Below are 24569 nucleotides of genomic sequence, written 5' to 3' on the forward strand. Positions count from 1 at the left end.
CCCTGCGGTTTGGGATCTACAGTTTCATTTTCCAAGTTTTTCTGACTCGATAATCCTGTCCTAGTTTTAACTGGGGGAGATTTCCATAATTTGTCCAACTTTGCGGAGTTCTCTCCTTTAGCCCCTCCTTTCTCTTTTTCTTTGGGGGATGCTGTCCCCAAGGACTTCCTTGCAGCATTTTTAGGAGGCATCTCTGCTACGGTAAATATACCCCAAAGCACAGTGTTACACAGCTAGGAAAAAATACATATACCCAAATTGAGGCGCCTATAAACCGGACCAGGTGTGCTAACCCACTTGACAATAGCAATTGACAATGAGTAATATTAAGTTATTACAATACACAAATCACTTAAACAATAGGAGGAAAGATCGGAGATTGACACAGAAAACCGCAAACTATTCAGTAAGCCGGACGGGCTGATACTAAAACCGACACATAGGCAGAACCGGAACCAATTACCCTAGGGGAGGTAAGACAGTTTTAAGTCCAGAGATAGTCTATTACGTATATTCCGTTGTAGCTCTCCTATAATCCTGTGGATATGATGCCCCCGAGGACACCGAGTAATAAAATTCCAACTTGCTCTGACAAAATTCAAATAGTTACATAGTAAGTGTAGATATTTGAGATCGAACGATCAGATCAGAAACAAATAGCAAGCAGATGTCCAACAGATATTAGTGTCATTAGCAACAGAGCAGAGTTAGTAGCATATGCAAGCCAATGTCAAGCCAATGTTAGCACGATTAGCAATAAGTCAGAGTTATCACCATATACAGATGAATTAGTACACGGGTAAGGAAGATTGAGGCCAGGTACATCTCACCCATCTTGACGAACCGCTACGCGTAGCAGGGGAATCAATCCAAGTACAGGCACATCTCACCCGTCCACGGGAATTGTATCAGCACGGATTCGTCACCAGCTTGCCACCCAGGGACCAAACACGATGAACTGCTTACAGCCTTTATCTCCGGTCGCGCCGTCATCCAGGGAAACTCTCCAACCCCGCCGCCTCGGCAGCGGTCTCAGAATGCACCCCTCCAGGTCAGCGCGTTTCCGGGACCGGGAGTCTTCGTATCGTCTGTCCCTCGGTCGTCTTCATCTTGGAGCCATCTAGGAGCCAGCACACCCCAGGACCATAGGCTTTTCGGCGCTTGGGTTTTCGGCGTTTTGGGCGCCCGTGCGCCACACCTGCGCCACACTCGCGCACAGCTGCGCCCGCATCGGCCGGCCTCCCTCCACAGCACGCGGGGGACCGCTGCAGCCACCGACTATGGCGCCCGGACCTGCGCCCGAGTCCTCCGCTCTCTCTCCTTGGGCCAGGACCGGGACCCGGAGCTTGAGTCAGGTCAGCGTGGGGAGCGGGGGTAGGGAGAACGGCGGTGCAGCGCGACGTGCTACGTGCTACGTCATGCCGTTACGCTCCCCCTGATGTATATACCTTTTAAACTGTTACGCTGAAAGAGATTCTTTTTGTATTCGTGACCAAGGTCCGTTAATAAAAGCATGAAGTTTTAAACTTTCAAGCATTGATGTCCAAATCCTGTAGCTGGATCCAAGTCTACTAAAAACCCTACTTAAGGACACCCAACTTACAATCGACCCCTAGTTAAAGACGGACCCCTCTGCACACTGTGACCTCTGGTGAAGCTCTCTGGATGCTTTACTTTAGTCCTAGGCTGTAATGATCAGGTGTCTGTAATAAAGCTTTATTGATAATCCTCGGTCCCATTACAGCTAAAAATTTTGAAACTCCAATTGTCACTGGGGCAAAAAAAAATGTGTCTAGAACTACAATTATAAAATATACAGTTCCGAATTATGTACAAATTCAACTTAAGAACAAACCTATGGACTGCCTGTATGTACACTGGAGAACACAATTCGAGAACAATGTGTGATCACTTGATTTTTTTCAGAAATATGTGATCTACATTTATCAACATTTGAAGGATTTTATTTATGTATTAAAACCTTTATTTAGCAAAATGCATGATGATCATAATTAGAGAACAGCAATGACTGTAGCACAGAGAAATATTATAATTACAATTTCTGAAGGCTCCACCAGTCACCAATCAGCAGGGAGTGTGCAGGCCTCTGCTTTCAATGACTTCAGCACATCTGCAGCCACAGGATATCACTATTCTATCACACGGCTCTGGTGGGATTTTGGTCCACTCTTCTCCCTGTCTCTCCTACAATTCAGTGATTATTGACACTTTTCAAGTGTTTTTCAAGACACAGTTGTTCCCGTTTTTCTGTGTGACAGGGGGCATTGTCCTGCATGAAAATTGCTGGCTGATTGATGAATGCAACAAAGGAACCACATGTTATTGAAGAAGGCTCTAGTACAAACTTGCATTCACTTTGCCAATTAGCTGTATAAGAGGTCAACCTCCTGCTGGAGAAAAATTCCCCAAACCATGGACTTCCTCCACCATCTTTCACTGATTTCTTTACACACTTTGGTTTCATTCTATCCCCAGTTTTTCAACGAACATAATGGGGGTCATTTACGAATCGCTCTTTTTCGTCGGGTTTCCAGAAAATTACCGTTTTTGGTGCACGCGATCGGATTGTTGCGCATCAGCGCCGGCATGCATGCGACGGAAATCAGGGGTATGGCCATCGGAAAAACCCAACAAATTCGGAAAACCCACAGAATTAAAAAAAAAAATTGTGTCGCTTGACACGCGCTTACCTGCACCAGGAATAGGATGGTGAACTCCAGCAAACTCCGGTGGACTTCAGCGCAGCAGCAAGACCTGGTGGACATCAGGCGTACTACCTTAGTGAATCGCCGGAAGACCCGAATCTACAACGGAGAACGCGCCGCTGGATCGCGACAGGACATGGTAAGTAAATATTCCCCGATGTCTCCCATCAGACCAAAGAAGTTTAACTTGTTTTCATCACTAATATGAACTATGTACTAATCCTTCTCTGTCAACACAAAATGCTCCACAGCAAAGGTGAGTCTATACTTTTGATTCTTTCTGCTAATCAGCGGTTTGGTCACCGCAGAGTGGGATTGCATTCCAAATTCTCTTAAACATTGTGGCAGTGTATAACCAGACATGGAGATTCTCCGCATTATCTTGTCTTCTCTTGCATTTGTTGTCCTACGAGGGCAACCTTCTTGGGGGTCTTGAATGAGCTTGCTATGTTGTAAAGGTACAATATTCTAGAAATCACAGACTTGGAATGACCAACTCTTGATATGGTTCATAGGGTCACTCCTTTGGCCTGCAAATGGACAACCTGCTGCTGTAGGGTTTCAGCTGCACACCATTTTTGCAAACTCAGTGAAAACTGGAAAGTTAGGCTACTCGTTTAGTTCATTGCTATTTCAGTTGACTCCTCAACACACAGTCAACACTTATTGGGGCTTATTTACTAAGAGTCCACTGATCGCATTTCCATCGTAATTCTGAACTTGCGCCACTGAGACAGGTATTTTGAAGGGGATTGTGTCATACGCGATCAGATTTTGGTGCAGTGGCGCAGGCATTCATGCGACAGAAATTGTGGGTCAGGCCATCGGATGAACTGATTTATTCGGACTGAGCACGGAATTTAAGATGAAAATTGTGTCACAAGCAATACCCTTACATACACTGGGAAGAAGATGGTGAACTCCGGCAGAGCTGAGTGGGGAAGCGACACATGCAGAATATCGGGCGCACGATGTTAGGGAATCACTGCACAGTGCGTTGTTGTTGGACAATGCACTTTCGGAAACTCCTCCAGACCAGTAAGTAAATGTGCCCCATTTTCTCTTTTGCACTACCTTTGAGTATAGCCGGTTATTACTGTATCCAGTATCTTATCTGTGCTGGATCTTACATAAATGTACATACTTTTATTTAAACCCTGCACGTTCTGGGCTTAGGAGTACAGCAGGAAATGTCACTCAAAGATTTCTGTCAATCATTATCAAGTCCACCCACTGGACTCCTACGCATAGAAAGATTTTGCCAATTCGAAATTACAAGTTATACCAGATCTTTACTTTTTAAACTTTTATCATTGTGCTCAGCTGTCCTTACTCTATACCATCCTGCCATCAAAATGGACCATTTTTTCCAATATTACAGGTTCCCTTTAATTTCTTCAAATGAACATAAATGTACATTGTATTTTCGCAATCCTTATATAAGGTTCATTTGATTTAGCCTTTGTTACACATGCTTTTAGGTATTTTTTAAACCCACACATATTACAAAGTGTTCACTTTATTGGCTCAGTTAGAAAAAACACAAGATTTCAGAACTATTTATGTCATCATACTTGAAGAAGAGACCTAAGTAGTTCTGAAAGCTTGCAATTCCCCTCCAAGTGTTCAAATGTAATTTCAATTATATGTTGCTCTAATAAAAGGTATCATACAATCTCCTCCATCTCCTGCACTTTCATTTAACTCACGTCAATAAATGTGCCAGCCTTACTCCACTTTTGTTATTTTTTTCCCATAAAAGTATTTTCTTGCTGTATTTGCTAAAAACTATATTTTCAGTAAAACTGTTAGCAAACTTATATTCCAGAAAGGAAGCTTTTTACTTATTTCTCTAAAAGCCCTCCAAAAGGTCCAGCAATAAGTTTACTTCTCCTTTTTTTATCCTTAGCACAAATCCCACAAAATGCTTGCGGATCTCAGTCCTTATCACTATTAAGAGAAAGGCCTTTCCTTGAAATATAGAGATGCAATAGCACTTTGCTTTGATCTTCTTTTTATTTCTGTCTTTATGTTCTAGACCTTGGGTTTAGAAGCTCCATTGTTATTGGTAATGGAGAATTTTCAGTATCTTATCTGTCTTTTATCTCTGCACTCACAACTTTTGCATTTACCGTTGCTAAAGCCAAAAAGTGCAAATGGATAGGATCATTGTCAAATTTCTTCTTGGACATATTCTTTTTATTATTGGGGTAATGGTGGCATATTCCTGGTAAGAAGAAGTTGGATCCTAAGCTACTAAAAGTAATAGTGAGAATGGGAAAATCCAAGATGTACTGTGTGTTATGATATACTGAAAAGAGGTGAGTAATTTAGGATTGTTTGCCAAGGGCAGCCTGCCAGAAGCATGTCCTTATGGGTGATTTATATAATTGTCCTAAATATTTACCTATAGCAATCATATTTGCCCCGGGTTTTTTCATTTCAGAAAATAAATGTTGTCTTTGTTTAACAAAATGTTATACAATTTCTGTATAAATGCCTCACAGTTTTCTAGATCTCTGCTTGCTGTCATCCTATAGAAAGTTTACTTCCAGTGAACAGAAATCTATCCATGGTCACACGGGTGCGTGGCTCATTAGTATCACAGAGAGTAATCAGAGCTGTGTGATATAATGAGCACCTGTGTGACCATGGTCAGATTTCTATCTACTGGAGGTAAACATTGAAGCTTCCTATAAAATGACAGCAATACGGCTGTCTGCTGCCGGGTCCATAGACTCGGTGGTCACATGACTAAAGGGGTTAAACAGAGCTCCTGGGTCAAATTAGACACATTACAGTCCGATCAGAATCCCCAGTGACAGGTGGTCATTTCCCCTGTAACTGAGGCTATTATAGATGCCATTATTGCCATTCCTTTGAGGAGGAATAATGGTCTCAGTCTAGCAGGGATACCAGAATTGCTCCTTGATGATGTTAAAGTTTCAAGTCTGGAAATCCTGCGGCACCATCTACTTTGGCCCAAGTCAAGTAATGCCATCCAATCCTTGGTCTTACTGTATCCCAGATAAATTGTAGTAGGACTGTCCACAATGTATGAAAAAAATAGGTGTGGGCATAATGGGGACCCTTGATAAACATCGGGAAATCCAGTTAAGACATCCATTTTTACAACATTAATCAGGCGAAACCATGACAGGTTTTTTTTTATCATAGGCGGATAGATTTTTGAGTGCGTTGAGAAGCAGTAAGTAGTCCAGGGCTTAAAGGTTGGAATTGTCAAGTGGGACCTGGATCCCAAGCTATTTAATCACTGTAGATTTCCACTGGAGCAGGAAAGCATCTTTAAGAAGCTGTACTTTACTGGGGGAAGGAAATGTTAAAGGCCTCAGATTTATTATAGTAGATCTTAAGATTGCTAAGATGGCCAATTCTCAAAACAGAGATGGGAGGATGATGCGAGGTTGGGATATGTATAGAAGGAGGTCATCTGCATATAGCATGGCTTTATACTGACACACACCCATCTGGGGATAAAGAGCATCCCTTGCAAGTGCCATTTCGTATTTCAATTGGTTTGCAGAGGTATGTGTACATATATGAATATAATTACTTATGACACATCATGTATTCTATGTAAAATGCAATATAATATACATCTAAGATGACTTTTTAGAACACAAAATAAAAAAAATATAATTAGCAGAAATCAATAGTAAAATTTGTATAAAATACTTCTTTCAACTTTGCTTCTCCCATGATCTCAATTGCTGAAAAGATTTGTACGTTACTTTCTCTCTAAAATCTATGCTGAATACCACTCTGCTTTCCGGATGGATAGAAAGCCACAGAGGTACCAGATTGCATAGATGTTCTATACAAAGAGATGGGAAGTAATGAATCACAGTGTCATAACTTCTTCATGCACTACATGCAGTTTGAATTCTCTGGGCTGTGAACCCCACACGGGTACATGCTCTGCAGAGGGATGCTTGATTGACAGAAGTCAGAAGCCTCTCTCAGCTGTGTATGTGTGTACAGATGGTCCTATGAGTGTACCACTAAGCTTCTGGGGTGTTGCATACATTTCTCATTTACCTATATACATATGCCTGTAAGACAAATTTTCTTGCTCTGGTTAACTTTACACTCTACATTTCTTTGCTGTGTTTCTGACCCCTGGCTTGTACTTTTTGACTTTACGTGGCCTTATGATTTTGTACCTTGCCCCCACTTTTTTATTTATTTGAGGGTTTATTTTATCTATTGAGATTTATATATTTATTTATCTATTGAGGGTTTTGTCTTTCTTTTCTGTGCAGAGACCCAGGCAGGAACCATCAACCAGTTGTCACCTGCAAATACACAGTGAAACAGGTTGTAGAAAGTGCAGGGCTCACACTTCTTTGCTGTCTTGACACCCACCAGGTAAGTCCCAACTAACCAGCTTAGAAATGACTGCAAATTGTAGATAGAAACCCTAGAAGCGTATCTATTCTGGGTACGGCTCGCCAAGTTCATTAAAATCTTAAACTGAAAGTTTGGTTAGAATATCTGAGGCGGACATGTTTTTTTTTAAGTCATCTGTTTGTGCTATTAACATAATGCTCAAAAATAAAGAAAACAATTACAGAAATTTGTGAGTAATATCTATATAAGAATAGAGAAAGCTAAGACTGAATTCAATGTATTTTCAACATAGTTTAGCTAGCAATAAAACAAATATGGCCATGTATTATTCCCTCTATATTGGTAGCTCGAGCAGAAGACAATATATTTCTATCTGCATGGTTCAATTTTGACTTTCTTAGACAGACGGCTGCCTGTTATTTCCAGCCCCATAGTTCACAGTAAATTCCTTTTTGTCAGCATTTCAAAGATTATTAGTTCACTTTGAGAATCACACATTAACTCAGATCTCATAAACACCAGCAGTTGGTTCATAGAAGGGTCAGCTGAACTCCCTAAATTTCATACATCTTATATCGATTCATAAGTGGGCCACATAGAACATTATTGGAATATATATTTTTATAACAGGGAAACAATATTAGACAGTCTCTTCAGATTTACCTGCAGACAAAGAGGCTTCTTAACAATGAAGAGTAGTTTTTAAATAATTTCAGCAGTAAACGCCAACGTCCTTGATTCATTTTTCATTGTTTTATATTAGTCAGTTTGCGCTTGTGTTATATTGATTTTCTTTTTTTAACATCTATAAAAATGTATTGTACTGTAATGTATATTGCCAACATTTATTCACACGAAAAGCAAATTTAGTGAGCACCTAATACTTACTGGCGCTGGTATAGCATATTTGCAATATAAGGGACTACACAGGAGGCCTGCAGGAAGAGGGTCCTGCTGCTACCTCATGATTTTACTAATTTCCTTTCTCATTTACAGATATTCCTAAACTTATTTCAAGATGCATTCTTAATATGAGAAAAATATCCCCCTTTAAATATATCCTACTTTAAGTAAATGTCTATTAAGAAATCAATTTAAACTCCAAATTTACATATTCATATTTTACTTCTCCTTAACATAAATAATTTAATAATTGTGTCCATATGCGACAAGTTTTTTTTCAATGTTTTTATTTTTATTTGTCAGGGAGTCAACCAGTGTTTAAAGAACCAAACTCAAAATTGTGTAGGCCATTTAAAATCAATTAAGTCATCAGCATATAAAATTTACAAAATTTGCAATGAAGTGATGCCCCATTCCCACAGATTTTTACATGTTATATGCTGATGACTCAAAATAAAATAAAGAATAAAATGTTTACAATGGATGCAGGATTTTTTCAATGTTTCTTTGTTGTTTGCAATTTTCCATTGCCCCGTGGTTGTATGCTTTCTGTTGGAAATTTGGGGAAGAGCCCTCAATTGGTGCTTGCTTTTTCTACTGATATATTCTTGGTTTTGGGCATAGCAGCTGGTGCTTCCTTTTTTCTCCTCCTACTACTTATTTCTGTAAGGGATAAAAAATAATTGCATAAATGACTGGTGCTGGATGACATAGATAGAATAAAATAGGTTTTACAACAAGTATGGCCCCCAACCCTGGTGCATGGGAAGCTCATTTGCATAAACATAACAGAATTTTTGTTGGAAGATATCTCGGACACAGGAAGATATACCTAAAATTCCCTACACAAAGCTGTTTTTCTTGTGAACAAGTTTGGAAATGAATGATTCCCTTTAATTTGTTTTGTTCCTGGGAATTTGGAACACTCATTTACAAGAATGTCCTTATAGACTGCAAAACTGAACTCTTGAATTGTGTAGAATTTGACCATTCTGTTCTCATTCCAGGGTTAATGCTTTCCCCTTTTTGAAGTTTTTGGTACACAGGAACAGTAATGTCTCTGTCTCCTTTTTGGAATAAACACCATCCTGTAGTTATGTTTCAACATTATCTCACAAACAATAATGCTAATTGAAATGGAGACAATTTCTATCTGAATATTTCTTACTGAACAATCAACAATGTTTCTTTGATTACGTAGCAATTATTCTTAAACATGCAATTCATGTTTCCCTTGGTAGGAAATATAGCCTTTGATGTACAGTGAAATGTGCTCTTCCAAACACAATATGAAAGATCATTTGCTTGCATAACACTCCAGGGGAATATTTAGGGTGTGATTGAAAGTTCTAAAAAGTAAACCTTAAAAAGCTAAAACCCGAAGACTTCATCATCACCTTATAGGCTCCACAGGAAATTTATAGTCAAAAATTAGAGGGAGACTGAGTAAAAGCTCTTTTGACTATGATATAAGTATATGTATATTTCAGTTATAATATACCGTTTATACTCGCATTTAAGCCGACCAGAGTATAAGCTGAGGCCCCTAATTTTACCACCAGAAACTGGGAAAACCTTTTAACTCGAGTATAAGCCAAGGGTGGGAAATGCATTGGTCACAGCCTCCCAGTATATAGCCAGCCAGCCCCCAGTAGTATATAGCCAGACATCCTCCAGTTGAATACAGCAAGCCTGACCAATGTAGTATACAGCCAGCCTGCCCCATGTAGTATACAGCCAGCCCCCTCTAGTATACAGCCATCCCAGCCTGCCCCCAGTAGTATACAGCCAGCCCAGCCTGCCCCCAGTGGTATACAGCCAGCCCAGCCTGCCCCAGTAGTATACAGCCAGCCCAGCCTGCCCCCAGTAGTATACAGCCAGTCCAGCTTGCCCCCAGTAGTATACAGCTAGCCCAGCCTGCCCCTAGTAGTATACAGCCAGCCCAGCCTGCCTCCAGTAGTATATAGCCAGCCCAGCCTGCCCCCTGTAGTATACAGCCAGCCCACCTTTATAATAAAAAAATAAACTTGTATACTCACCCCCCGGCGACCCCGATGTTCGGCTGGGCTCCCCGATGTCCGCGCGGCTCTGCTTCTTTCTTCCTCGTGGCTCCTTTTCAATCTTCTTTAAAAGCCTGCAGGGGACGGACATGTTTTCTCCCGGTCGGCGGGCGCATACTATGACGTGGCCGCTGCTGACTCATTTATAAGCCAACTCGTGTATAAGCCGAGGTGAGGTTTTTCAGCACATTTTTTGTGCTGAAAAACTCGGCTTATACACTGGTATATACGGTAGATTTTGGTGATTATATGAACTAATAAACACCAAAACATCCTGTTATCTACAGTGGGGTTTGCTAGGCTTCTGTGTCTGTGATTTTTTTTTGGTGTAAAATTTCTACCCCTTAACAACTTGGTCCTTTTTCATTTTTGTGTTTCCATTTTTTGCTCCCCACCTTCAATAATCCATATTTTTTTTATTTTTCATCTATAGAACTGTATATGCGCTGTGTAACAAATTGCACTTTCCAATTAGAGTATTTAATATTCCATGTTGTGTACCGGGAAGGGGGGAAAAAATTGTGTTGAAAACGTGTTGACACGGGTGTCATGGCGTAGGATCGTCGGTCCCTGATGACATCATGGGGAGCAATAATCACATTCAAGATGGTGTCGCCCATGCACCGCCTTCTGTTACATACTGTTGGCATTTAAAGGTTGAACACCAATGACAGGTGTTAACAGTGGGTGTTTTCTTCAATATGCAGCAAACACCCACCGTGTATGGAGAGAGCTCTTAGCCCGTGAGCGCTCTGCATATATCCAATGCTGCACCATAATAATATTGGCTAAATACACATATTGTAAATGTATGTCATTGTTCATAAGCGGATATGCGGAGAAGGCTCCAATGCCCATACATTTCTATATGGCTCTGTAAATGAAAAAATAAAAAGTTATGGTTTTTGTAATGTGGGAAGTGAAAAATCTAAATGCAGAAACTTAAAGAGGGGTCTGGTCCTGACGGGATTGTTGGAGCCTTGAGTGCAAATGTGAACTTATCACTATTGTGTTGTATTACATTACATTTATAATAGTGTATAAATTGTAGCTATCATATATGGCTATACTTGTTTCGTTACTATGACGCCGATCCCGGAAGTTTGACCCCAGAGCGCATGCGCACAGGGGCATGGAGAGAGTGCGTGTCACAGCGTTTGTCATGTGGATTCTCCAAATCAAGCAGGTTATTAATGGATCGGAGAGTACAGCAGTTCGGGGAGACACCTGAGGTCCCTACACGGTGGCTTGGTCAGTACACTGGAGCACTTTATGCACTTTATGCACGTTTTTGTACAACCTGTATTCGCAATGCATGTACCCATGTATATAGGGGAATGAGACATGCAGTTTGCCATAATTTTTATACATTTTCACTTGATACATTATTGTATGCATACCAGTATTATGAATTGTTGATGCTTAGTATGAATTGTATATATTTTTGTATATTTTTACCACAAATATGTAAATCTGGTGGGTGGGGAATTGTGGGTCATGTGACCATCTGCATGTGTATTTATATCCACCATGTTCACTTCAAAAACGGCTTGAAAAAGGCTCTCTTGAGCCGAAACGTTGCTGTTATTACTCATTATGGAATAAAATAGAATCACGTTTTTTCACACATCCGGAGTGCTGCTCATTTTTTGGATTTTTTGGCTATACTTATATATACTTATAATCTTACACTCCTCTCATTATTGTATTGTATTGCCTTTATAGTGTTGTATATAGATTGTAGTTATCATATATGGCTATACTTATATATACTTATAATCTTATACTCCTCTGTAATTTTTACATATGAATTGTCATATACTTTCAGATATTTGCAGAGATTTCATTGACTTTATTCTACTATAACGTTATGGGAATTACAAACCCCACATTTGTGGTATATTGCAGAGATCATAATGGTTTCTTTTAGCCTAGAGTACATCTGTTTAATATAAAGTAATCTAAAGTATTAAATAGAAATAGCGATGACCTCTCTTTAATATCTGACACTGTAACATATTGCTTTTTATATTAAGACACATCCAAAACTTTTCCAGTGCGTGATCATGTTCCTCCTTATTAAAGTAATAATGATATGAAAACTTTTAAAATAGGGGACAGACTTCAAAGCTATATGTAGGCTAAACTAATTTTGCTTGGCTTTAGAAATTGTGCTTAGCTTCAGAAATTGTACATTTTAATTTTCAAAGACATCTAGAGTGACATTGCTCTCTTCTTTTTTTTAATGCCTACATTTTACAAAACGTGGTTTTTAAATTAAAAAACATAGTTATTCTTGTTAGGTGTTAAATGGAGTCCAACGTCTTCTGAATCATTATGAAGAGAACTTTTTCAGCTTTCTAGAAATATCTTTCCTTTAACCCAATGATCTCTCATTTCAGAAACAAAATAGTTTTAATATATTTGTACAAATTAGCTCTTTAGTACACCAGGGGTGTGGCCATGCCTCATGGTTCACCCAATTTCAATTTTCTGCTTCCCTCAGCTGTACCTAGAACCAACCCTATACACAATTATTTGTCACGGGTGTCCCTGTGATCCACGTGCCCCTCTCCATTGCGGCACCCTCCCCAGCCCTCACTTACCTCTGCACTCTCCTACTTCCTCCTCGTCCGGTCGGCGAATGTGTCCCCCCTCCCTAGGGTGTGCATGCGCTGGCTCTCAAAGATTTAAAGGGCCAGCACACCGCTGATTGGAGCACTGGCCTTTCGGGTTTTCTACATAAGCCAGCTGCTCCTAACAACCCCCACTGGATCTTTGAGCTTCATGCTATTGAGAAAGCTTCCTGAGATTGTTCCTGTTCTGACCTCCCCTTGTGACCCCAGACCTGACCTTGACTCTGCACCTCTGCTGCCTGCCTTGAACATCTGCCTGCTTCTGACCATGAGATTGTCTGCCGTTCCTGTACCTTGACCTTGGCCACCACCGCGGGCTAGTCGCACATGTGGAATGACCTGGTGGTACCACGCCACAGCAGGACCATCCTGCTTTGTGGCGGGCTCTGGTGAAGACCGGATGCCACTTAGATTCCGATCCAAGGTGTCGGCTATTGTCATTGTCCACGGTGGTTTGTCCACGGTGGTCACTAACCCCGAGCCCTGACATTATTGACATCACCAATAATTAGAATAAAGAGTGATCTGTGATCTAATGTTTTTAGCGCTTCATTTTTATTATCCAGGACGTTAACATCCTTAGAATAGGACATTGATATGACATCACTGGATGACCGATGTCCTTGCCGATCATTTGCTTTGTCCACACACTAGGCTTTGGGACTGTTAAGTTTTACTCAAATTTTCAGTTACCGATCCTTGCCGCAATTATGTCCCATTCAAATAAATTAGATTAAGCTGCATTACCAGGCATAGCTCCTACACAATGATTAGTGTTGTACCTAATATACAGTGAAGAAGTTGAAAGGTCATCAGTATTAGATTTCCAGAAAATCACGTTATCGTCTCACAGTGCAATAACATAGGCAGAAAAAGTTTTTGAGATGAACCTTTCACATGTTGTTGTGTTTAAAAAACTTTTTTCAGTCTTACATTTGCAGATGAAATTCAACTTTTGCAAATATACGTGTACAACGCTCTAAAAAGTAAAAAGTTTCCACTGCATGAAAGCATTCTCTGCAGTCTATCTCTCACAGTTTAGAAGAACACTTTTTTTTTCTTTTTGTTTGTGTCTTTTTGATATTTTAATTTTTGTTTTTCTTCCTTTCCCGAAGTTTGGCATCTATATGAAAAGACCTCACATTCATGTAGTGCACATCATTACAACTATGTCAGGAGAAAAAATTTTGAATCCTTGTTTATTGCTACAAATGTTCTTTTCACATCAGAATTTCATTTCTTGTCAAAGTTGACTACGTGTCGCTGCGATAGATGTAGTCTGTAATTTAGATAACTGTGACTGTCTGTCAATATGTGCTGTGTCTCGTTTTTTGTTCTTGTAAATGCTCACTGTGAAGAAATAATCATACTGTTTGAAACAAAAGGTTAAAGTGATTTAAGTTAACAAACCAGTGCAGAGAATACCAAACCAAAATTACATTGTAGATGAGCTCCTTTAATGTCCTTTCTTATTTTGATTAATGGGTACTAGAAGAAAACCTTTTAATTGGGTCTGTCACATAAAGGGTAAAAAAAGTATATAGATAGTAAGTTCATGACATTTCACAATATGTCATTAACCTAGAAAGACCAATAGGGTGCAAACCTATCAGTGATGCCAACGAATGGTGGAAGGTCCCTACTGATTGATGAGCTTGTAACCTCTCCTCCAATTATTGTGTAACTGGTATACATGACACATAAAGTATCATAACAAACAATGAGTAGTTCTTTGCAGTTAAGATATATTAAAGCATTTCGATTCTCACTACATTACTCAAATGTTATGTGTTCTATTTCCTTTGGTTGTAAAGGGTCTGCCTAGGAGACCAAGTCACTGCCTCTAAAAATGAGGGGAGTGCCCCCAAGAAGTTGGTACTGTCCCTATCAATGAAGTAAACTCATGGATATAGAGGCATAAGATATTAGATACATGTCAGTGTAATTTTTTACAGGATTAGATGATTATGTAAAGTGTATTGATTTACATGTCTTTCACAGGACAGGTGGCTTGAGATAAGCACTTTTTACTTTGGCCAGGACTCCCAGTCCTGAAGATGCAGCCATATGGTCAGTGGGCTAACCAGGGTTTGTACTCATGTTCTCTTCAAAACAACACAACTGACAGAGGTCATATTAGGTGGATAGACAGAAATTTTATATACATTTGCAGGAATGCCTGGTACTTTTGTGCTCAAGCATCTTCTTATGCACTGTAAAGGACATCTACTACCTGGATCAAGGATTGTAAACCATGTACACTGACATACTGGTGTGTGCCCACTATGGTCGGATCTGCTCTTCATTAAGCTTCCCATGCCCTTGTTTTTGAGAAAATAAGGCTTTAGAATTATGCAAATTTGCCTAAGGAGCTCCAGGCTCCATTAACATATATGGGACCTGGAGCCCCTCAGGCTTGTTTGCATAATTTTAAAAGCCTTTAAAAAAAAAAAAAAAACAGGGCTAAGAAGCTAAAAGAAGAGCAGATACTGTCAGAGGGGGTGCACATCAGCATGTAAGTGTTCTTGGTTTGCAATCATTGATCCTGGTGGTAAATGTCCTTTAAATAAACCAGGAAAGCTTTGGATTGACTGCCCCGAATTGCAAAGAAAAGTTATTCCAGCACCAACAGTGCCAGTCACGGAGGAAAGCCATTGACATGTAAGGTAAAATAAATGCTGGAACTGATGCCTTACTCCACAGAAAGATAGGACATTCCTTATCTTTTTACTGGGTACGGAGTGTTATGGTGCCCCACGTGTGCTGCACCGTACAGCTCCTGTCGGGTGCCGCGCACCCATTGCCTTCTATGGGGGATATCGGCTGTATATATACGTCCCCCATACGGCAGTGTAAATGTTGTGTAATTTAGTACAATGATTTGTACCACTTTACAAGAAAGGCAAGTTATACAACTGCCTTGATTAGAGAGATTTCTTTTATTTATTTGGTTTTATTATAAATGTTATTCTTTTATTTACCATAGAATAATATGAGTGCTTTCATCTTGCCTATTCATGACATCCTTTACAGCAGCCTCATGGCCATAGTTATCAATATTCTTGGGTTGATATATTGATGTCTGTGGAGAATTTCCAAGCTATGGTCTGTTCATTTAGGAGGTGAAAGTAATCTTTAGCTAGTAGTGGAATGTGATGACAATGTTTTCCATAGCTGTTACAAAGAACCCCCCCCCTACAGAATTTGCAAATGTTAGGGGACCTTTGCCAAGTTTGGTCCATGAACTACAGACCAGTCAAGTTCCTGCTTCATGCACCAAGCCCACTCCTGGGGATGGGTCACCAAACACCATATTGATAAGTGATGCACAGAGTTCCTGGGTTTGGTCTGTGAAGCAGGACACTGCACTGTTCATGGTTCATAGACCAAAGTTGTGAAGTTGCCCTTAGTCTATTATTATTATTATTATCTAGTCAGAATATTTTAATAGCTTGATGCCCTGATGCCCTGCCCATGCAAATTAACAGTCTGGGAACAGTCCATGCAAAAAACGTTAGATCACAGCTGCCTCTTTATTCTGTGACAAAAAAACTTGATATTGAAAGATATTTAAAAGCTGGATTAACCCCTTAACGCTCTGCGCCGTAGCTCTACGGCGCAGAGGTATAAGGAATGTATGAAGAGGGCTCACGGGCTGAGTCCTCTTCATACAAAGGTGGGGTTTTTTGCATAATGCATAAAACCCCCACCGCTAATAACCACGGTCGGTGCTAGCACCGATCGCGGCTATTAACCCCCCGTTGCCGCCGGCAAAGTCGCCGGCGGCATTTAAAAGACGCCGGCGCGTGGGCGCCGCCATATTTTTTTCGATCGCCACGCCCCCCAACGTCATCGGGTGGCAGCGATCGGTTGCCATGGTAGCCTCATGTCTTCTTTTGACACGAGGCTATCTGGCAGCTGCAGATTCGTTACAGTGGCTCATTGTAATGAATGTGCTGCAAAAATGCCATATATTGCAATACAGAAGTATTGCAGTATATGGTAGCAGCGATCTGACCATCTAGGTTTAATGTACCCTAGATGGTCTAAAAGATAGTGAAAAAAAAAAGAAAAAAAAAAGTTGAAAAAATTTAAAAAATTAATAAAATATTAAAAATTCAAATCACCCCCCTTTCCCTAGAACGGTTATAAAACATAAAAAACAGTAAAAATCACAAACATATTAGGTATCGCTACGTCCCAAAATGCCCGATTTATCAAAATATAAAAACGGTTACGGGCGGCGGTGACCTCCGAGGCGGGAAATGGCGCCCAAATGTCCGAAATGCGACTTTTACACCTTTTTACATAACATAAAAAATGAAATAAAAAATGATCAAAATGTCGCACAGACCTCAAAATGATAGCAATGAAAACGTCGCCTCATTTCGCAAAAAATGACCCCTCACACATCTCCGTGCGCCAAAGTATGAAAAAGGTATTAGCATCAGAAGATGGCAAAAAAATTTTTTTCTTTTTTGTACACATTCGTTTAATTTTTGAAAATGTATTAAAACACAATAAAACCTAGATAAGTTTGGTATCACCGCGATCGCACCAAACCAAAGAATAAAGTAGGCGTGTTATTTGGAGTGAAGAGTGAAAGTCGTAAAAACTGAGCCCACAAGAACGTGACGCACGTGCGTTTTTTTTCAATTTTTCCACATTTGGAATTTTTTTTCAGCTTCACAGTACATGGCATGTTAAAATAAATAACATTACGGGAAAGTAAATTTTTTTACGCACAAAATAAGCCCTCACACAGGTCTGTACACGGAAAAATGAAAAAGTTATGGATTTTTGAAGTTGGAGAGCGAGAAATGAGCCGAAAAACCCTCCGTCCTTAAGGGGTTAAGAGCTTTGTAGAGCAATAAGAGCTCTAACCCCTGCAAAAATAAATCAGAGGAATCACCAGAATTATTGTTGATGTCAATAATGTCAGGGCTCAGGGTTAGTGAACCCCCTGGACCACCGCAGACAATGACACTAGTCGATACCTGGGACCAGAATCTAAGTCGCTATCGGTCTTCACCAGAGCTACCTTGACAATTCAAAGGCTCCCATAGCTGTCATGCAACCTTCTATATAACAGTCTTCTAAATATAGACTGTAATATAGAAGCATTGTATTCACAATATTCTGCAATAAAATTTTATTGCAATATATTGTATAAGTGATCAGACCCCATAGGGTCCAAGTACCCTAGGGGGCTTAAAATAATAGTACAAAACAAATTAAAAAGTTTTAAAATATATTTAAAGAAATTTGAAATTAAAATATTAAAATTTGTATTCACCCCCCCCCCTTTCCTTAGAAGGCATATAAAAATAAATATAAACATCATAAACCTGTTATCCCTGCATTTCAAAATGTCCGATCAATCAAAATATAGATCTATCAGAAAACATTCCCTGCTGTGAACGCTGTAATGGAAAAAAAGCATTCAAATGTCCAAATTTACACTTCTTCGTCATTTTGCCTCCCATAAAACTTTTTGTAAAAAGTAATCAGAAGGACACACAGTTTTCCAAATTGTATAATTTAAAATGTCATCCAATCCCTCAAACAATAGCATTTTAACCAGCTCCATACCTAAGTATAAAAAAGTTATGGTGGCAGAATATGGCAGGAGATTTTTTTAATGCAATGTTTTAAAAAAATTTGTGAAAGTTGAAAAAACAAAGCCCTTTAAAAAACAGTGCAGCTGATTTTTATGCCAATTCCACCACATTTGAACTTTTTTCCAGCTTTCCAGTACATGGCAATCCAGTACAATTTAGTAATATTTCTAGTACAATTTGTCCTGCAGCTAAAAGCTTTCATACAGCTCTGTATATGGAAAAGTCAAAAACAATATGGTTTTTGGAAGGAGGGAGGAATCAAAAGCCACCCCCCCCCAAATTGATTAAAATAGCAGCATAATGTGTGTTTTTTCAATCAAATATGTGACATTCCAAAGAATCTCTAAATATAAAAACTTGCCAAAAACAAGTAGGCAAATTTCTGCTGAAACCTTCCTTTTTATTGGATGGTAAAAAGGAAATTAGAATGCAGGGGGGGGGGGGGGGAGCAGTAGGAGGGGTTGAATTGGGCACAGAATATGAAAAAATCATGAAATAAATTATAGGTTTAATTCATGAAATAAATATTAAATGTAATATTATTAAACACATTTCTACTGAATATGCATTGGTTTTTGTGAAACATAAAGAATATTTCACTTTAAATCCATGATGGTCAATGAAGCCACTAGTAATTGCACAGAAATAATTGGAGCTTGATAAATAGAGATGCGGGAAATTATTACACAGCATTACTTATATATTAACTTCTCAAGGAATAAAAATCTGCAGCCGTTAAACATGAACAGTAAATAAAAGTTAATAGATAATGTTCCTCTAGGAAAGACTGAAATATAGTACATACATTTCTGCTAAAGAGTGCTGAAGTTACAGAAATAAAGCAACATTAACTGTAGCAAAAATGTTATGATTCCATTTTGCTGTTCTGAAAATATTTATGCTGTAGAAGTCGTGGTTAATCTGTTCACTATCGCCGTAGAGTGGTACCTTCCTCGCCTCTTCCTTGGCAACAACATAAAGGTTAAATGTGGAGGTCCTGCAGCTGCAAAGACAACATCATAAGTATATAATATAAATAAATCAAACACAATAAAACTGCTTTTACTTCACTTTACTAGCAGGATGTGTGCACTTAGTGAACTACTGTTATCAAATATGCTCTGAGGAAATTAGCAGAGCGCGTAACCTGTTAGATTCAGACTTTCTAGAAAAAGAAAAGGTACAACTTGATGCTTCTAGGCCCCATGCAAAATCACTTTTATGTGACATTTTTAATGGGCAAAAGGAATTCTTTCACCGCCACTTTCCAACTAATTACACAACCTTTTACAGAACCATACTCTTAAATGCTTAAAAAATTGCATATCTGTCGCAGAATCCTGTCCTTCATCTTGCAGACAGCTACCATGGAAGGCAATAGTTAAGTGGGTGTAAGATGTTATCCAATTGGAGAGGTGCTACCACCTGACCAGGGGGAGTATAAAACCTCTGTGCAGGGGGAGCACATGGTCTTCAGACTCTTTGCCTGTCAGCAGTCTGACCTCATGGTTCAGACTGAACAGAGAGTCAGCGTGTAGCACACCTTCAATGCATTCACAGAAAACAATCCCAGGAACTGAGTCAGGAGTCTCTAACCCAGAGCTGGAGCTTCCACAGTTTGGACAAAGCTCCATCTCCGTTATCCCAGCCTGCATCTACTACCAGACTGGTGCACTATTCCTCCAGACAACTCTCCACAACCACTCCAGTACCAGAATCTTAATCTGCTGTTTGACAGCCTAGGCCCGTTGTTCAATAAAGATTCAAATCACCAGCCACCCCAGTATTCTGGGCCCTGGCTGCCTCCAGGCCCCAAGAAAAGGCTGAGCCCTGGTGGGGGTTGTTGCACATGTACAATTAGCCAAGGTCGTAATCACGCTGGCAAGGCTGCAAACTGCAGATGCATGATATTTGCACCCTGGGTGTGATGATGTCAGAACCGTGGGAGTGATCAGCCGTATGAAGAACTAATTAAATCTTGTGGACCGTATGAAGGGAAAATTCAATATTGTGGAGGAGCAAACTAGACCAAGTATACTACTATCAGACTATATCGGACTATAAGGCACACTAAAAATCCTTTGATTTTCTCAGAAATCAAAAGTGTGCCTTATAGTCCAGTGCACCTTATATATGAACTGTTGCCTTGAACTGTGCACAGGTCTGCCACCTGCTGGTCATTCATCCTTATAATCAGGTGCGCCTTATACTCTAGTGCGCCTTATATATGAACCTAGACGTTTTTAGCAGGCATTTATTGATGGTGCGCCTTATACTCCGGTGCGCCTTATAGTCCGAAAAATACTGTAATAGGATGTGCAAAGTATGATGCACCAGATAAATGATTCAGAAACTATGAATAATCTGGAGCAGCAGAGAACTGTGTAGTTCTACTCAGCACTAGACTTCCAATGTATACCAACAGAGACCGATGGTGACAATAGGCACAGAGCTGGACCAGAGCATAGGAGAGAGTTAAGTATGAGTTTTCTATTAGTTTTACACCACCCAAGGACTGTACCAAAACGCTTACAACTCAGACACCCTCTTTAACTGCCAAACAACTCCTAATGAATTTTCCAGTTTACAATAGATAAGTAGCATTGGGGCTAAATATGGCCATAAAATAGGAGCCTTTCATATGAAACAAACCCTGCTGTATTGCTTTATGAGTTAAATGTTTGCAATATGACAGCTAAGGTATAACCTCAGTGAAACAGGTAACAGGCTAAGGTATAACCTCAATAAAAATCTAAAACCAATACCCCCATTATCATACTATGTGCATATCTTTTATTTATATATTTACTCTTTTTGATCCTCCTATGCTCCAGGGTCCAAGTGTAACCTCTGTTTCAGGTAAATAGTTATATAGAATATATAGTAATAACAATACTAGTGCCATCAACAGAACAAATCCAAAGCTATCCTATTCTCATTATATGAGGTTTTGTAGTCAAAAACATTAGATATTGATGATATTTATAATTTAGTTCTATTAATATAAACTCCAATAGGGTGAAACATATAGGGTAGGCATGTGGTGCCTCTTTCTGTCACTTTTTTAATTTAAAAATGACGTGATTTGCTGTCTGTGCTGGAATATTCTAGTGAGAAAAAAAAATAATAACCATACTATTTCTTCCCATCCTTTCTGGCACTGACTCATATAACCTAAGTCTCACAGGGCTTGATTTTCTCATATGATATCAGACGATCCTCCCTAACTGCAGTAATTAGCAGTTGGAATCTATTATCTGTCATTTATATGTTTGAGACGTCCATCACGTTCTAACTTATCAGCTGCCAGTTGGAAAGTAACTTGGTTGTTCAACAGTATCGAGTGACAGAACAAACTCATTATTGTGGGATATTTCAGATTCTCTTGCGAAACCGCAGGCCCATTCTATTTAGATATTCGGTTATTAGATACAGTCATCATTTAGACACTGTGTAATATTCGGAAAACCGTCAGGTTATAAAAAATTATGTGTACAGATTTGGATCATGTTTATTAAAGGGATTTCTGTGTACAGCTAATTTTACATGCTGTTTTATTTATATATGCTCAGCGTATACGCCTGGAAAGCTCCCAAAGTTTACAATGAGTGTGAACATAGACATATAATGGCGGATGGAGGCATACACAATGCAAAGTATACCGTGCAGAAAACAGGATGGATGGACGTTGTCCGCTGCATCCCATCCTGTTCCCTTCTGCCCAGTTGAAGTCTTTGGGGGGAGATGCAGCAGTAATGCATTATTCACTGCCCTCAATTGAGCGAATGCTCAGGACAAAGCTTTTTTAAGGACAGTGATATCACTGGGGAACAGCCTAAACATCAGCAGCAGCAGCCAATCAGTGGCTGCTGCCGAAAGTGGCGTAACTTGAAGCTAATGGGCCCCAGTGCAAAATCTGTGCAAGGCCCCTCACTATGATGTATGGTATATAGCACTTGTCCTCTCATATGGGAAATTGACACCTTATGGGCCCCCCAAACCTCTTAGGCCCAATTACACTCTGCACCCCCTCAAGTTACGCCCCTGGCTACCGATGTACACTACTCCCCCTTAAATGCAGAGAGGGGAACGGAGGACAGATCCCACTGTATTAAAATTCATTTGAATACGTCCTAGTCATCTGTTATGAGGACATATGACAAAAACACCATGTTAAAGTAGCCCATAAATATGTATGTGTTGTGTACTGTACATATTTTTCAGTTCTGCTGGATATGGACATGGTCTCTTCATGGTCTTCTGCAATGTCAATTGTATGTTACAGTGGGGAAATGCTAGACTAGACTGGCCCAGGAGGAGCTTCGTGAAGAAGGATGGTGGTGAGGTTATACCCTGTGTCAACACATTGATACAAAGGAGGCAGAGGATAACCTATTCAGGGTGGTAGTTTGAAGCCTTTGGAGACACCATGGGTGATCTGTGGGAGCTTTTAGGACTTTTAATGAGGTGTAAAATGATAACCGGTGATCTGTTTAAATAAAGGAGAAGGGACTGTTATAGAGAGATGTTAACTGAAGTTATAAGATGTAATATGGGCTTGTGTAAAGAGTGAGAAAGTCTCTTAAATGGTTGCAGAATGACTTCTTTGCCAGATGAGAACTGTGATTAAACAAATCAGATGAGGAAGTGTCTCTGTTTTAGGGGGCCAGAAATCTTTGAGGGTTAGGAATAGTTCCCAAAAGCCGGGCCACAGAATAAGAGAGGAAGAGTTAACTAAATACTGTCCATGGTGGAAATAAAAGCTTAAAGGAAATCTACCACTAACTGATAGACATATTAAACTAAAAATACTTATCTATGCTCCTCTTGAAGTTGATCCTGGCGGTGTCCTTCTCTAAGCTTGAAATGCCTGGATCACCTAGAAAAGAAACTTATAATTAGCAGCCCGGAGTGTGGGGAACTCTGTTCCTCGCACTCTGCTAATTCTAACTTTCTAGGTGTGTGAAGCTTAGAGAAGTACACCACCAGGATCAACATTAAGAGGAGTAGGGGCAAGCAATTGTAGTTTAATATGTCTACAAGCTAGTAGTAGATTTCCTTTAATATGAGACTGTTTGGAGGTTGTCTTGGATGTGGTCTCTGTAGCATAGACCGGGATCTGTAAAGTTGGTGAACCGTTTTTAGTGTGCCATTTATTTGGTTACTTTAAAAAATTCTACCATTTGATTTGATGCAGTATGAAGCAAACCTACCTTGAGACTGCTGTAGCTACACTGATGCAGAATCATATCTTGTTTAATCCCTGAGTTGAGAGGTTCTGCTGATAAAACAATAAAATTATGGTAAGTAAGCTGTCTCACTTATGTGGCTGGCTCAGCGCTTCATCTAGTATATTAGTTATTCACCGCTTCAGAGGATTATGTAATCCCTTGGTTGTGCATGAAGGCAGAATAATCAATTGATGCACCATCCCCCAGCTGCTGTGTATGAGTCAGCTCAGGTTGATTAGTCATGTCTTGACTAAGCTCCATGTGTAATGACAAGCTCCCTGTGTAATGTGTTTATGTAGACAGCCAGTCTTACACAGTTTTCCCAAGATCCTGAATGTTAAAATAGTTTTTTCAGCAAAACCACTCAACTCAGGGATGAACTAAGATATGATCCTGCATCAGTGTAGCTACAGTATTCTCAAGGTATGTTTGTTCATAATACATCAAATCAAATGGTAGGTTTCCTTTTACAGTAACCCCTTCCTGACACGCTCCATAATAGTATGGCACATGTCACAGGTGCTTGGAGTGGGCTCATGGGCTGAGTCCTCTCCATAGCTGGTAAGTCTTTGCAGCATATTGCATAAAGCGCTTACTGTGGCACCGATCGTTGTTGTTAATTGTCCATCGAGGTGAGAATCGTTGCTCCCCGTGCTGTCATCGGGGGCGACGATCGGTTGACATGACAGCCTCAGGTCTTCTGAAGACCCAAGGCTGTCTAGTTTTAACCTATTCACACATTGTAATGAATGAGGAGGAAAATCCCCATATACTGCCATACTGTAGTATGGCAGTATATGAAAATCAAAAATATAGAAAACAGGAAAAAGGGGGAGATGCCAAAAAAGGTGAGTATGTGTAAGTGGTTAAGTGGTTAATGTGGCAAATATTCAATGTATACTGGCATCTCTATGTTAGTGAGCGCACCAAATCTAGTGCTTCCAAATCTGATAAAAACGATAAAACATGATAGTCTAAAAACACTTGTTACCCCGAATAAGGTGCTTTAGAGGTATGCAGT

The 24569-nt window shown here is 39.8% G+C and overlaps 1 long non-coding RNA gene across 3 annotated transcripts in view; it reads left to right on the forward strand.

Moving 5' to 3' along the window:
• Window positions 1–24569, forward strand: part of LOC140105037 (uncharacterized) — a 305586-nt gene that overhangs the window by 165404 nt on the left and 115613 nt on the right. For all 3 annotated transcript variants that reach the window (XR_011850481.1, XR_011850482.1, XR_011850480.1), the window contains one exon: window positions 7010–7115. This is a non-coding gene — a long non-coding RNA (uncharacterized lncRNA). The remainder of the gene's footprint in view (window positions 1–7009; window positions 7116–24569) is intronic.

The sequence above is a fragment of the Engystomops pustulosus genome, chromosome 10, assembly GCF_040894005.1.
Source record: "Engystomops pustulosus chromosome 10, aEngPut4.maternal, whole genome shotgun sequence".
In the NCBI taxonomy this organism is placed as follows: domain Eukaryota; kingdom Metazoa; phylum Chordata; class Amphibia; order Anura; family Leptodactylidae; genus Engystomops; species Engystomops pustulosus.